This window comes from Tetrao urogallus (assembly GCF_951394365.1).
Source record: "Tetrao urogallus genome assembly, chromosome: 1".
In the NCBI taxonomy this organism is placed as follows: domain Eukaryota; kingdom Metazoa; phylum Chordata; class Aves; order Galliformes; family Phasianidae; genus Tetrao; species Tetrao urogallus.
The window spans coordinates 128,190,138-128,206,319 of NC_136813.1; positions in this window are offsets into that span (position 1 = coordinate 128,190,138).

A 16,182-nucleotide genomic window follows, 5' to 3' on the forward strand; every position below is an offset into this window, starting at 1 on the left:
TTAAAAAAAAAAAAAAAAGAAAAAAAAGAAAAAATCTGTAGCAACAAACTCACAGAACATAGGGATCAGTCTCATTAAGGAAGAAAGGGGAACTTTATGAAATATATTTACAGAAAAAGGAGAGGAAAGAAAGAAGAGAGTACTGTACCAACTCCACTAGGGAAATAAAAGAGACGACCAGCCTTATACCAGCAGAAAGAGGCATAGAATTACTAGAAAAACAACTATAAAGACATCGTAAATCAAACAGCATAGAGTTTAGAACATCAAAAACGCAGAAATTTTCATCTATTATTAATTATGATAAAAAATTCTATCTCAGAATATTTTACACAGCTGCTGTTGCCAAGAAAATCTACATCTTCTTGAGCTGAGAAACTTTAAAATCAGAAGCAAATCTTTCAGTAGCCAGTGGAGATAGTATAGATATTAGCACAGTATTTCAATGTTTTCTTTTCACTTTCCAGTCGATTAAAAATACAAATATGAAATACAGAAGCTATTTTAATTTTATTTTGATCCTTTTACAATATTTAACTGAGCCCCAATATTCTGCTGCCTGTTCTGCATGTGTGTGTGAATGTGTTATGAAAATCCTCATCTCTCTGAAATTGATTTGTGGCTGTTAATCCATGTGGATTAGTAGTTATAAAAAGTAATTTGCTTATTATTTTATTTTCCTTCTAGTAATTTTTTTGATGTGGAGAAACATTTTTAAACACAGTGTCAGAGTTAGCACACACCAGATTAGCTGCCTCCTAGAGCTGGTAAGCACCAACTCCAGCAGCCAACTTACAATAACAAAATGTTATAATTAGTTTCCTATTAATGTGTACTTACATTTTTATATATATTAAGTGCTGGTTCAGCACTTGGGTCCATAAAGATGGATGCTTATCTATCTTTTGGACGCTTTGCCTTCCTCAGCAGAATTTAGACCAAGGGCAGAACTACACTTTGTATGGCCTGAGATATCAGCCTCTACAATCAACTACATCTCTCCATATGTTTTGGCACTTCAAGTTTGTCAGGACAGGAGCCACATCAGTGGTTGTGTACTATAAGTATTGAGAACACTTATTCTGCATTCTCTGTTCCTTCTCGTCTGCAAATCTGAAATAATGATACAGGCACATAGGCGAAACTTCCCATGTTACCATCTCAATGTGTTTCAGTTTAGATCAGTTCCAGTGGTGGGGGATAGTCAGGTCTCCATATGCATTCAATGCCTGGCTTCTTCTCAGGGAATAGTTTATAGCCATTAAAGTGGCAAATTATAGTTCCTGAAGATTGATTACTTTTTATTTATCTAAATAATAGATAAGGTGTATAAGAAGATTATTACAAACTAACTTGATAAAACAGAATGCTCCATTTGATAGGTGGGAGGAGAATTTTCAGTGAAAATACTGCAAACTGCAGTAGCCAAGTCAACTTTCATGGTTAGTATTTATCAACAGTGTAACACATTTGCATCAGTCAGGAAAGTCATCGAAGCTGTTCACTTGGAAGAACTGCCATCTCTTGTTCTTGAGGCAGCAAATGACAACCTAGAAACTGCTTGCAAAGAGCTGAAAGGAAACATTTCAGGCACTGCCTGGAAAACGTGTGACTAAGGCTGTGAGAATAATTGTTTTTTTCAGCTAGAGTGCCGAACCTAAAAAAGAGGGAGAAAAAATAAGTTAGAGTCAAACCAAATGGAACTTCATTTTTTGTTTTTCTTGCCAAAATGGAAATCTGAAAACATTTATTTAGTGCAAAATGCAAACATACATTCAATTTAATCCAAAACAAAAATGTTCATTTTGAAGCATGAGGAGGAAAAGTAAAAGAAATAAAGTACTGGGATTTGCAATGTTTTCAAAGGAGGCAGCGCTTTTTACCTAGCAACTCTGTGTGGAATGTTGTGTATATATACATGACCATTATTTGAATGGACCTTGATTCATTACGTGACCTCAGCATAGGGACGGGAAGCCCAGATTAGGCTTTTTCAGGGACAAAAGTCCCTTCTCAATTATCTTGGAGCCCAGAACACAGCAGTTAAAAGATAAATTTCTATCCACACTTGATGCAAATCTCTATATCCTGAGAGGATGCCCACTTCACTGGAATACCAGTTCTTGAGAAAGTAAGTCAGTCTCCCAGGCGTGAGGCTAAAAGGCCTTTTTCCATTGCTCTGCCACAGTGACTACTTAGACACTTAATAGTATTTCAGCTTCACAATAAAATGGCACAGCTGTACTAAGAAGGATTTAGAGCCAGTTCCCTGAATTTCCCGTGGAGAGGTGGCAAAATAGGTGTAAGAGGCAGATCAAATTCTGTATTGACTCAGTCCAGGGTAGTGTTAGTTCTCAGGTATGTTGGACCTGTTCACATGTTCAGTGTCTGCAAAGAAAGGAGCTGAAAGTGCTTTGCAAGTATATGACATCTGCACTGTGAATCCAACACACCTGAGAAGTACACCAGGATTTCTCCCCTGCAGTTGCAGTCTGGAATGTGGGAGCTCCAAGGAGGACAAGAGTATGCAGTGCTGGTCCTTGACTGAGGGTCTGATTCAGCACTCACTGGACCTTCTGCAACCACGGAGTAATCTGGCTTGGAAGTGATCTCTGGGGGGTCTCTACTCCAACCTCCTCCTCAAAGCAGAGCTAGCTGTGAGCTCACAACAGGTTGCTCAAGACTTTGCCCTGCTGGGTATTAAAAACCACTGATAGAGACTGCATAGTCTCTTGGGCAGTCTTGTCTGACTGGGAAAGTGCCCCGGAGGGCAGTGCCCTCATGGGGAGGAGGTTTCTCCTCATACGTAGACTGAACTTCTCTTGCTTCAGTGTGAGTCTATTGATTCTCACCCTTCTGCCATACACACCATGTACTTCTGAAGAGACCAGCTCTGTTTCTCAGCCACCTCTGTGTAGGGACGGATGGGCTGCTATGAGAACTTCAGAAGCCCTATTCCTTTCCCAGGGTGAACCAGCACAACTCCCTCAGGCTCTCATCACAGGGACAGTACTCCGGGTCCCAGCCATCTTGGTGGCCCGTGCCACTTTATCAACACATTGCTTGTACAGGCACCCCTAAAACAGTGTCATATTCTAGAAGCTGTCTAATGAGTGCTAAGAAAAGGAGGAAGATCCCTTCCTGCAAGCTAGTGGCCTTGCCCCATCTGACAAGCCTGAGAAGCTTTGAGCGTTCCTACTGCTCACGCTCAGCTCATCACCAACCAGGGCCTAGCAGCTTCTCTGCAGAGCTGATGCCAGGCAGGCCTGCCCCACTCTATGTGCTGGTGGGGGCTCTTCCTTCTCCGGGATGAGGACTGTCTCCAGTGTTCATTCCCCAGAGCTGAATTTCATGGAGATCCTTTTGGACTATGTCTCCAGCCTGTCTGAGTATCTCTGGATGCCAGTCCTTACCCTCAAGTTTTTTGAGTGTTCCCCCAAATCAGTGCCATCTGCAAGCCCATCATCTTCTCCAGGTCACTTTTAAATATATTAAACAAGATGGGTCCCACTGTAGACCCCTGTGGTACTGCATTTGTACAGGCATCCAGATAAGATATGATCTATTAATCACGACCCTCTGATCCTAAACATCCAATCAGTATTTTACTCATGTAGTTGCTCACCCTTCCAGACTGTGACATTTTAACTTGGATACTGTAGGAGATAGTGCTTACAGCCTCGTTGTGGCCAAGGTAAAGGATATTCACACTTCTTTCCTTTTATACAGATCCAATCTTTTATCATAGAAAGCGACGGCGTTGACCAAACATTATTTTCTCTTGCTAAATCCATGCTGACTGAACTTTTGTTTTTTAGCTAGGCAAGACATAGAAAAGTAAGCTGAGAAAAGCAAACTAGGCAAAGAGGAGGTAAAGAACAAATCTCAAACCTTTTTTATCCCAGTCCAGTACCTGACCAAAATGGTGTATCTCTCTATTAATTTGAAGACATCTTTTTAGTAAAGTATTTCATAGCTGGAAAGAAAAAAAACAAAGCATAGGCTACATGACAGATCCTCCAGACAGCTAACAGCCAATGGAATGTATTTTGAGAACTATTATGGTCAACCAAATTCAGCTATGAACTGATGGACATTTCTCTTTCGAAATAAATGTGCCTATAATTGTGAACACAATTTGGCCTTGATATTTCCTAGACCTCAGTTGGCTGAGGAGCTTTGAAAATTGCACTTAGGTATAAAACAAAGAATAGAGGCACCTCTTTTGATGGTAGTAGGAGGAATGGAGTGTCTGTTATGTGTAAATGCCTACGCGTATCTGAAACAGATTTGATATGTGTGCAAGCACATTTCAGCTTCAAGTCCTTAAAGTTTGAGACTAATCTCTTTGTGGAGCCACATTTTCAGGAGAACTCCTTTGTTCCAGCAGTTTTCTTCTGAGAGTTGCACCCTAATTTGTGAGAAAACTTTGCCCTCTGTTCTTGCCTCTGTTTGAAATTGAATGACTTTTTTCTGTTGTCTATGTAGAAGCTTTGATTGTTGTAGAGATAAAAGCTTTGATTTGTGGATGGGTACTCTTGAAAATACATTCTAAGGTGACAGCTGAAAACTTTGACTCCTGACTGATACCAGGAGCTGGCGGCGTATTTTATACAGAATTGCAGAGTACTGCTGCTTTTCAGAAACACAAGATAGCCACAGTTCTTCCCTGGTGGATCTAAGCTCCTGTTAGAATGTGGCCAATAAGAAGGTATATCAGAGTTTCATGCATGGGCAGTAATGACTTGCTCGTTTAACCTCTGGGCCCATTGTGAAACCATAGCCAAGAGATGGAAGAATTGCAGTTAGATCTTTTTGGTGAGCTACACCACTTGAGTGATGGATGCATGTCTAGGAAAAATTTTCATTCAGTTTAATATGTTAAGACCTCGCCTCTACCATATATCATTTAAACCTCTTTCTTTTTCATAGCAGTTCATAAGTAGTTCAGAACTTAACTGCATATTGGATTGGATGAGTGTGGTCACATATTTGTCCTATTATTCAGTGACAATGGAAGCTCCCATTACATGTAAAAGATGCCTGAAACTCTTGAGAAAACAGCTTATCTAGGCTGGTAGGAACATGCTGCATCAGACTATAATGTGCCAGATTGTTTCCCAAACTTTTGAAAATTAAGACTTGAAGCACTAAAAGAAAAATAATTTTGTTTCTACCGTGTTGCTAAATACACCCCATTTTAATGCATTCATCTTCTGTGACCCATTGTTAGCTCTTCATGCCCCACAGGGGGATACGTTTTAGACTTTTGGAAACAATGATGTGTTATGACTCATCTGCTTAAATCGTTATTCATTATTTTCCATCATACAGTTATATAGTTACTATATATTTTTGCTTGGCATTATTCATAATTGAATAAATAGTAATTTATGATGAGTTAACCCATAAAAATTTCAGCGGTTAAAGTGGCTTTCAGTAGGCATCTGAAACCTACTTAGTGCTATACTAGACAGGAAATCAGGATCTGCAGATTATGTGTATAAAACTAGAACAGTCCTGGTTGCAGCAGGAATGGAAATTTGAAAACTGGTTTGCTAATGCCTCCCACCTACACAGAATACGTGTTTCTACATCTTTCCTTCTTACTTTCTTAAGAGCAAGGCAGAGGGAGAAAATATGGAAAGAGAAGATAGGAAAAACTGCAGAATGGGAAAATTGAAAATACAAATACAAAAGCACCCCATGAGAAGTATTTTTGGAATTTCAAGTTTGGCCTAACCAATAAACCTTAGAAGTGTCAGGCATCAGCCCAGCCTGTTATTGCAAAAATTCCCGATCAGTCTGAAGAGCATGAAGCTTTTTAACTATGGAGAGATCTACAACAGGTTCTGTCCTACTACACTATTTCTGAAATTGTATTGCTACAGGAGTTGCAAAAAATATAAGTCAATATAGTACTAGACCTGCTTTCTTGATGATAAACCAGTTTTCTGTGATCTTACTGTTGCTGTAGAAAGCAAAGATTGGAGTGGGTTTAGAACCACCCATGCAAACTTTCAGTAAAAAATGAGACTGGTTAAATCATAAGACTGTTAGCAACAGCATTTTTACTATGCAGAACAGCACTTTACACCAAATTCTTTATCTTCCTGTAAATGGCTCTAATTTCAATATTCATGAATCCTGTGCTTGGCTTTATTCTTAGTGTTCAACACTGTTTTCTTTAGTGTCTGCAGGGTCAGAGCTCCAATCTACCCAGAGCAATTATATAGTAAGTTGTTACGCTTCTCATGCATGGATTCACAGCATAGTTTAGACTAGGAGAGACCTCTGTAGTCCATCTAATCCCACACCCTGCTCAAATCACTTCCATTTAGAGCAAATTGCTCAGGGGTGTACCTAGCTGAGTTTTGAAGACCTCAAAGGATGGAGATCCTGCAGTATCTCTGACCAATTTCTCCAGTGGCTATCCACTTCCATCTTGAAAATCTTTTTCCATAAATCTTACAGCAATTTCTCATTGTCCACTTTGTGTCCAGTGGCTGTCATGCTGTCACAGCTGTGAAAAGTCTGGATCGTTTTCTGAAATACCTAGGATCACGAAATGACTGCAGTAAAAATAGCATAGCTAACTTCTATCTAATTAATCCTGCATTCGTGTGATAATCCCTTGAAATCAGCAGCAAAACTTCTGCTGATATTAGGGAGGCTGAAATTTTGTTCAGCAACATTTGTGGCAAAAATGAATAATTTTGTTTTTCTTTTTTTTTTTTTTTTCTTGTTTATTTGTTTGAATCATAATTTATGAAGCAGCAGAGTAGCAGAAATATATGCTGGATTCTGTTTTGTTTTGTTTTGTTTTGTTTTGTTTTATTTTATTTCGATTCTGTTTCATCATCAGTGCATGTATGAACATGAGTGCAAAAATCAGAAAGAAGCTGATCCAAAATTCAAATCAAGTGTGAGCTGCTAATAGGTGTGTAGAAAGAGGGATTTTTGTCAAGAAGTCTCTGACAGAGAATGAATGTGTGTCTTCCCATTTTGTTATCATAAATTCCCTTATCACACTGAAGTGGTCTTGTGCACCAGACAGGCATCTTTAAACAATTTGTGCTGTGGAAAATTAATAAGGGAAAATTACTGTATGGCCTAATTGCTATTTTGGCTCTCAAAAGAATTTACTATGGAAAAGTCTTGTCCAATCATTGAGCCATTCCCATTGTAAGTGTATGAAATCCGCAGAAGCCTTTCCAGGGGAGAGCACGGTAGGACTACCTTTCTCCTGGAAAGCCAGGGAGCCTCAAATGTGTAGGACGAGAGGGCTAGGGGTGGGAGGAGGGATGTCCACCAGGAATCCTTCTGAAAGTTCAGTGAGGAGTGTGCAAATAATACTGCAATCTTTCTTCCATCACTCCCCTCAACCAAGGCAAGACAGTAATTCTTGTCTTTGCATTGTAGCCCAGATAATTTTCCTCTTCACTTTCTTTACATTCCTGTCCAGATTTTACTGAGAATTTGCTCAGTTTTAATGCTTAAAAAGAAAAAGAAAAACAAACAAACAAACAAAACACACGCCGCACACACAAAATAAAAACAAAAACTTCCACTGTGCAACTTGAAGGCTCACTTGTAAATCTCCATTCAGTGCATTCTCTGCTTGGCCCAGCCACAAAAGAAAGGAGGGCTGGGAGAAGCATACTTGTTTCTAAGCCCACTCTTATCACAGAGGTCTGATGTCTGAGGTGTTAATCTTCATTTTCTTTTGATCTTGGTAAAGATAATAGGTTGTTATTCAATATTGTTTCTGTTTCATTAATATGTATGGTATCTGCTACTTTTTTTCCCTCCAGAAAACCCTTTGAAGAAATCTTTGTAGCCTCTCTTCTGCTGCAGGCCTAACTTTGACTTTTCCACTGTTCATTGTTTTCCTCTGTGTTTTATGTTCTCACTCCATTACAGCCATTTGGATGCTGCAGTTAGCACCAAAGTATCATCCTGCTTTCTTTATGCTGAGCAGTATAGAGCAGCAGTACCTTCTGTTGCAACCCTAATTTGTAAAATATGTCCAGACAGCACAATCCTAGGAATAATGTAGATGTCTCAGGAAGTATCACTCTTTATTCACATTGTCTCACCCCAGAAAAGAATTGAAGGTACAGGACTGCAGCAAGCACAAAAGGACCTGAGACCTCAGCCATAAAGTTGGCCAAGAAAGCCAGAAGCCAGGATGAAGTAGGGTTTCTGTAGGGTGCATCAGGACTCTGTGCAGCATACCATATCTCTTGCATGTACAGGGGACTCCAAACAGCATGCAAGGCTGCATCTGTTTCCCCTGCTACACAGTATAGATTCTTCAGGCTCACTTAGCCTGTGTGGTGCATAACCCCCTTTGGCTTCTGCATGTGTTCTTGGCAAAGCACGTGTCACTGTGCAGATTAAAATAGAAGACCATCACTGGTAGGCAGATGCATCTTTGGGTATCCATGTTTCTCCCTAAAACAGTACTGAAGAAACCATCCTTCAATAACTCCACTGAAGTCTGATTGATGTTGTTTCCAGACACATTTAAATATTTGTCATAGTGTACCCTATGAAAGGGTGAGACAATAACCAGTCTGAAATGCTGCTTGTGAGGAAAAAAAGCATTAGATCATTTGGTTTGTATTTTTCTTTGGAATACACCCTCCTCACCACCCTGTGGGCATCTATACTCTCTTTTGTTGAAGCTGTTTCTGTTAATATGATTTAATGTTTTTTGAGGCATTTCAGTGTTATTGCTGATTATTTTTTCCCCATCTTCTCTTCCCCTGTACCCTCTCCATATTTTTGTGGTATATTTGGCGAGGCTGTGGGTTACACCCATGTTTCATCTTGTTGTTTTTGTCATTTATTCACTGAGTTCAGAGGAAGGTTTTGTTTTTCAGTAAAATCAGGGGACTTTTTGTTTTTTGTCTTTTAATAATTTTATAGTTTTGTTGACTGAAGCACAAGAAAATTGAATGACTTGTCCATGGTCACATAGTGAGTCATTTCTTCTGTCAAGAATCTGCCTTGAGCTGCCATAGTTTGCATCTCCTTGTTCCAACCATTAGAGAAACACAGCTCTTCTGTGAGTTTGTCACAAATCAAAGCTATTTTTTTATATCACCTTTTTCTGTGGCACTGAATAAATTTCAAAGCTATCAACCACATCGTGTGGTGGACAACAGCAATACAAAATCCTGTGATAAAGTAGATGTTATGTTCTGGCTTCCAAAAAGTGAGCTAATAAAGACCAGTGAATCTAGACCATCTCGAGCCAGCTGTGCTCCAGCTCAGGATTTACTTGAGAGAAAAGTCGGAGACAGTGCAGGAAGAGGCCCTGAGGGTCAGAAACTTTTGCATTTATTCTAAATTTTCACATCTTTTCATGGCCCAAAATAGAAGTTCCCACGTGTGATGTTGGACAGAATTGTTCTCTCCACTCAGACCAGCAGACCAGGCTGTCAAGACCCCTTTGTGGAGAGGTAGCTTACCTGTGATCACTGCTTCGGTACTACTCGTAACAGAAGATAAAAGAGAAACACTGCCTGCAGGAACAGGAGAAACTGTAGAAAGAGAACCCATGAGCACATAAATTTATAAAATAAACTGAGAAGAATGTGTGGGAAACATTCCCCATATTCCCACTACTCAATCACATTCCTGGCTGGAAAATCAATCACAGAAAAAATAAGATTATCTTCAAGCACAGAAGGCTATTCAACAAGAGACATTATTTCTCTGGGTAAGCAGCATCTTTTCACTGGCCCGCAGACAATTTGGTTCTCTTCAGAGTCCCCCAGCATTTTTCCAGTGACGGTGCTGCTTTTGATACAAACTGATCATGTGTTTGTCCTTCTTTGCTATCTGTCTTCGACTCTCTGGCCCTCAGGGGTCCACAAACCACAACTTGACTGTGCCAGCTTCTGAGAAACCTGACTCTAGTAAGAATAGCCATTTTCACTACTGTGGTCCCTTGCTGCTATCTCATAGAGCTGCACGGGATGTCCACAACAGAGTTGATAGCTCAAACTGGTACCTCTCTCTGTCATTTCCACTAAACTTAGAGATAAGTATTTAACAGTGAAAACAAACACACACACAAACCCAACAGAAACAAACAAAGAAACAAACAAAAACAACAACAACTGGAGAAGAATGGTTGTTTTTTACATTCTAAAACATTCAGTCATCTCCAATAGTCAAATTAATATGTTCTGGTGGAGAAAGCGGTGAAGACAAAGAGATTAGAATATGGCAGGAGATATAATAGAATTATCATGGATCAAATGAAGGACTAATTTAAGTCTTATTTATAGACTGTGTGTAACATTCGGATTTCAATTCATCTTCTTTAAGCCTTTTACTCACTAATTCTTTGAAAGGAAGACTAATTAAGAAAAGGATCCACTTGGCAACTTATTAGTTTTAAAATCTTTCTTCCTTACAGCTCTAGTCACTATTGCTTCCATAGTCTTTCAGAAACTTTTCGTCAGTTTATTGAAGAGACTTCAGTTGCCTCAACTCTTTTTATTTTAGCTCATTTAAATACATCAGCCAGTTTCAAGACTTGATAAAGATGAACACATTTAAGCTTAGAGGCCTCATAAATGTTAGACAAAAAGCTTTTATTTTGACATGATGATGGAGCTGAATTAAAAGAATGACTGGTACCCCTCTGAAAACAAGAATGTAGCAATTTCTGACTGTAATTAATTTTGTATGGGGATTATAACGACTTACATTTACATACAACAAGGAATGCTAAAGAACTGATATGACAGAGTTGTGTGAGTGTATATTAGTGTGAAGATGTATATGTAATGTAATAATATAATGTGGCAGTCTATACTTTATCATTAGGATTGGTACAGTTTTTTCCATTGTCTTTACCACCCCTCTGATACCATCAAAGAAACAAATGCTAGCAACAAAATCAGTGGGCAAGCTACGCCCAACATGCACTTTTCCAGCCAAATGTGAGGTCTACTGGAATGGCAGATCCAGTTTTTTATACTACGTGTGATAATAGTTGGCTTTTCAGCACTTATCTCAAACTGCTTTGCAAGACAGATCATTAGTATTGTACCACAAACTGAAAATACAGAAGTAGAAGCAGAATCTGGGACTTTGCAAGGCTGAGCTACTGCCTCCTAAAACGGGCTTTCTCTGAGCATAAGTATGCTGGTTGTTTTTGTACTCTCAGACACCTTAAAGTGAGGAAAAGATGCAATGCTGATTTCAGTATGCTCTAAGTTTTCAGAGTTGAAAGATTTTTGGGACAGAAATCGTGAAATGTCATTATGAACAGGGGAAGTGCTGTACACAATAGATGTCACTTGAAGGAGACCTAAATTTATTTACTTATTGATTTGAGGAAATGTATGTCTACAGCATTTCAATTAAGCCAAAACAGAATGACGGTTCTCTTTTTCTTAATTTCTTTTAGAAATAAAGGACACCATTTCCTCTGGAAATATATGTGTGTTTTTTTGTTTGTTTGTTTTTTGGGTTTTTTTAAGTGAAATCTGCCTAGGATTCCCAATATGAAGCAATAATTTGGAAATCTCTTGCCCTGCTAGAAGCCATAATAAGATCATGAAGTCTCACCAAACTTGTATGTGAGCGCCTGCGCCTTGACAAGCCCAAACTGTATCATAAAGAGACCTGAAGTCTGACTTAGTGTTGATTTTTTCTGCTTGATAGGCATTTCGAGTGGCTGACAATCCAGTCTTGGCTTGTTGAGCTTGATACAGCGTTACAGAAAGAAGGGCTGTATGGGTCCTGAAGAGCATCCTTAAGCTAAGTTGTCTTTGCTAGCATTCACACAATTTATTGAGTACATAGTACAATTACTATGGGAACAATAGAAATACTGGCCAACAGCAAGCAAGGAAAGGACTGAAAGGCAGGAGACATGTTCTCTTCTTCGCTGTGCTGCTAACCAGCTCTGTGACTGTTGGCCAAATCTATTATTTTCTCAAAGCCTGATTCTCCTGAAGTGATTGATGAATTCGTCCCATTGTGTCTGCACTAATCTCAATAAAAGTACTTCTTACCCCATTTTCTTGGACTTGGACTGGATGATCTTGTAGGTCTTCTCCAACCTTGGTGTTTCTGTGATTTCTGTGATTCTGTGATTCTTTGAGTGTGCATGTGTTTCAGAGCTGTGTCAATACAGAAGCTAAAGGCAGTTGCCTATAATGGATTAGAGTGACAAGGGTGCTGGAGAATAGACGTTTTCAGAAAAACACAACAGCAGCATGGAGTATTAGAATTTCTTCTGTTCGCCTTTTGAGTGCTCATTGTTTTTAGCCTTGTCTTCCCAATTCAGAAGTTCAGCATGTAATGGAAATATAAAAACTTAGGAGGCAGGTTGCAGGACCAGAGTGTGGAGCAGAGCTGACCTTGAATAAGACATGCCAGATCTGCAGAGAGCATACAAATGTGCTACACTGTATAATATGCAGAAAGGTCTTGAGGTCTCTTCCTTCTCTTTAAACATCAAAGATGGGATAATGTGTTTTCATCCTTCAACATTAAACAGTCTGTTACAGCCCTGGCAAAGGCAAAGAATTGTCTCTGGAATCCGCTGCCACAGGAGGTCACGAGGTCAAATAGAATGGATGGGTTTAAAAAAGGAGAGGAATAATTTTGTGACCAGTAATAAAATGTGTAGCTACACATGTTAAAATAATGATAGGGCCATAACCTGAATACAGTGAGAGTCAGGAAGGAATTCCCCTTTACACAACATGGAAACACTGTTCATGTGAGCTGCTGGACTTGAGGGGTGAAGAGGCAGAGTCACCATGCCTGGGGAGAGCAAATAAATAAGCTGTAATAGAGAAGATCACTTCAAATTTCTGAGAATATTGGTCTCAAAGTGGGAGAGCATAAAATAAGAGATTGTAATAAAGTTTTGGGGATCTAAAACTTTTTAATAAGAGCTGGGGAACATTTCACAAGAATGGGGTGAACACTGGACTCCTTTTTGCGGATTCACAATAACCTTGAAATGTTTACTGTTGTTTCTAGATGCTTATTAGAAACTGGAAGGTGGAAGTGAAACCTTGGGTTTACTAGTTTTATGAGAGTTTGACTTACCTATGTCATAACCAAGGAAGAGAAGCATGGAAAGTTTATTCTTTCAGAAGAGAACCAAAACAAGATTGAGCTAAGGTGAAACTGAAACATGGAACTGGTGCTGTAGGAGAGTCGTCAGCAAATGGTGTGGCTTTTCAATTTTGCAGAGCCATGTAGCAGCGTACTAAACAAGCAGAGATGACCCCATTAGGCACATTGTTGAGTGTGGCCAGGAGTGCTTTGCTGCTGGTGGCAAGGTGGTGACTGTGGGATGGGAGCAGACAGTGTTGACCTGGTGTTCCAAGCCACACTGCAAGTGAAGCTTTACCTCTGCTTTTTTTCCGGACTTGCTGACACCAACTCTAGCTGCTTCATGCATTGACATAACAGTGATTACATCTTCTCTTTGTGTTCCAGTCAGTACTTCTCCTATCCAACGGGATCCAGTACTAGATACTTTATCAATGTAATAGTGTTACTATACACTTTAAGACCTTACTTTCTTGGAGGGCTGACTACAAGAGCTGTAACATTCTGTAATTGTTCAGCACACCTGTTTCCAAATACCTCAGTGTGAAACTATTTGTTTTTTCCTGTGAGAAGACTATAGTACAAGTTCTGTTAAGTCTTTGACACGTCGCCAAAAAATACACCATTCATTTAAACTTGAGCATTAAAGGCTCTATTCACACACACAAGAAAGGATTTTTCACACTTTTCCAGTAGGTTTTTAAATGGAAATGAGAGTGAATTAAAATTTCACCTAGTCCAGCATTGCAATTGGTACTTATGTGATGATGAATGTGCAGAAGATGGAAATAAATGAATAGTATGTGTTTGATATTACAATATTTCTATATAGCTTTAGAAAAACTGACATGGACATGAGGATAAGACCGTGGCTTTACGTCTCTACCTACTAAATTAAATTTTAGAGATAAATTTACTCGAACCACAACAGTGGCTTTCAGTTGAAATGATCACACAATGTAATATCCTCCAGTCACAAACAAGGTTGGACTCTAGTGATTATGGAGCAGCACCAGTGTTTCTACTAAGTGCTAAGCTTGCTGTTCATCTAGCAGTGTCTTCCTTTCGCATACTAGAGTTGCCTCAGAAAAATTCAATGATAAATGAGATTGTCCTTATATACATATTGTTTTTAGATCCTCCCATGCAAAAGATTTCACTTACACATAAGGTGGCTATTAGTAGTAGCAACACTCATAAAGTTATCCAGCCTTTTCCATATTCAATCATGCTGCTTTGTTTTATCACCTCCTGATATAACAGAAGAAAAACTGTATCTGAAAGGATTTCAGTTACATTTTCCTCATGCTGGTGACCCAAGGACACAAAAGGGTTTAAATACCTGCCTATATTTCCTTTGGCATGAAGAAAAATGTGAGATAATTGGCTACCAGTATTGCTTAATTGCAGGAGTTATTAGTGCAACAGAAGCTAAGCCAGGTTGCATTCGAAATGTGCTTGTTAAACACATGTATTTCTTCTGGCTGAGAGGGTGACTACATATATATGATGCATATTTATATGTGCCCTGAAGCTTGTCCTCTCCTACAGGGGAGAGTGTCTTGTAAGCCGTTGTAAACATAGTTACTTCACCCTGGGGGAAGTAGTATTTCCCCTATGTTCAGTAAACATATTGATATTTCAGTCACCTCTTGAAGACATCAAAGGTAAAAGGAAGGAGGGACTGCAGATCTTCTGTCTTCTTACAGCATAGGCACTCTGCCATTAGATGCATAAAGAGCAGAAAATATATAGCATCAATTGAGGTGACTTTTTTTTTAGGTTTAGAGCAGTCAGGAAAAAAAAGAGAGAGAGAGGATGAACAAACATAAAACCTCTTTGGAAAAGTGTGGAGTATGTATCTCCTTTGCAGTCCATCTTGAGCTTTAAGAATAAAATGGCTTCCCAATTGATTAGAAGTACACTGCATTATATACAAATGAGAAGAGAGGTCACAATCTGACAGTTACATACATCTTTCTCTATGCATAAGAAAAATCAGCTCAGGTTACGATAATGAAATGCAGTTGAATAGTTTGCCCTGATCCGTATAGCGAACAAATTTTTAGAATGATCATAATAAATATGTGCTAGCAACTGGATTTCATCCTCAGGTATTAAAAAAATTCAGTACACTCCTACACTCTCAGACACTGCATAGTCTCCCTTAGGATTATGACCGTACCCCAAAATTTAGCTTATCCTCAGTATAGCTTGAAAGCAGTGTAATTTATTTGGGTTACAAAGAAAACCATGTAGAATTTAAATTGAATCTAGCCAATGTGAAGTAGAGCTTTAAGGGAGTTGAGAATGTATTTTGCATTTCTGTCTGTGGGGTTTTAGCTCAGATGATCAGTACATTAAAAATATCTTCATTGATAACAAGGTCATATCTTTTATAAGAAATTAGAGGGATGATCACAGACTTGTATAACATATTGCGCCTAGAGTTTTTTATGATACAAGAAGTTGGGGGAAGGGCAGGTTTGAGACATTGTGCAATTATTTTCTTGACTAACTAAGAAAGAGTCAACTTCACGGAGTAATGAAATTCAGGGGACTTGGGGCAAGGTTTCCAAGAAAGCCCAGCAGTACTAGCACAGCCTGTTTTGAATGGGCTTACTGAACACAGCTGTGGGATGCAGCATTTTTTCAGCACTAATTCTTCCTTTTCCATTTTTACACCCAGGAGAAACTCAGATACTAATAGAAAGTGCATATATTAGGCTCAATGCACGTATTCACTCTGTTCTGCCACATTTTTTTAACCCATCTTACAATATCATGAGGTTAGAAAACACAAACCCATTCCAAATCAAATGCATTTCAAATACAAACCCATTCCAAATAGCATGCATTTCACAGCAGTATTTTCCAGGAGCAGTCCAAACAAATCTCTAGTAGGATGGAAACCATTTAGCAGTGATTAAAGCCAGATTGCATTCTGCAAAAGGGTCCTGTGGCTGCTTCTACAGTGAGAAAGGAAGAGGAAGGCAGAAATCTCTTCTTTATTAGACATATCATGGTACAAAACTAAAAATGTTGCTAGAGATATTTTCTGATCCTCTGTTATGCATTCCT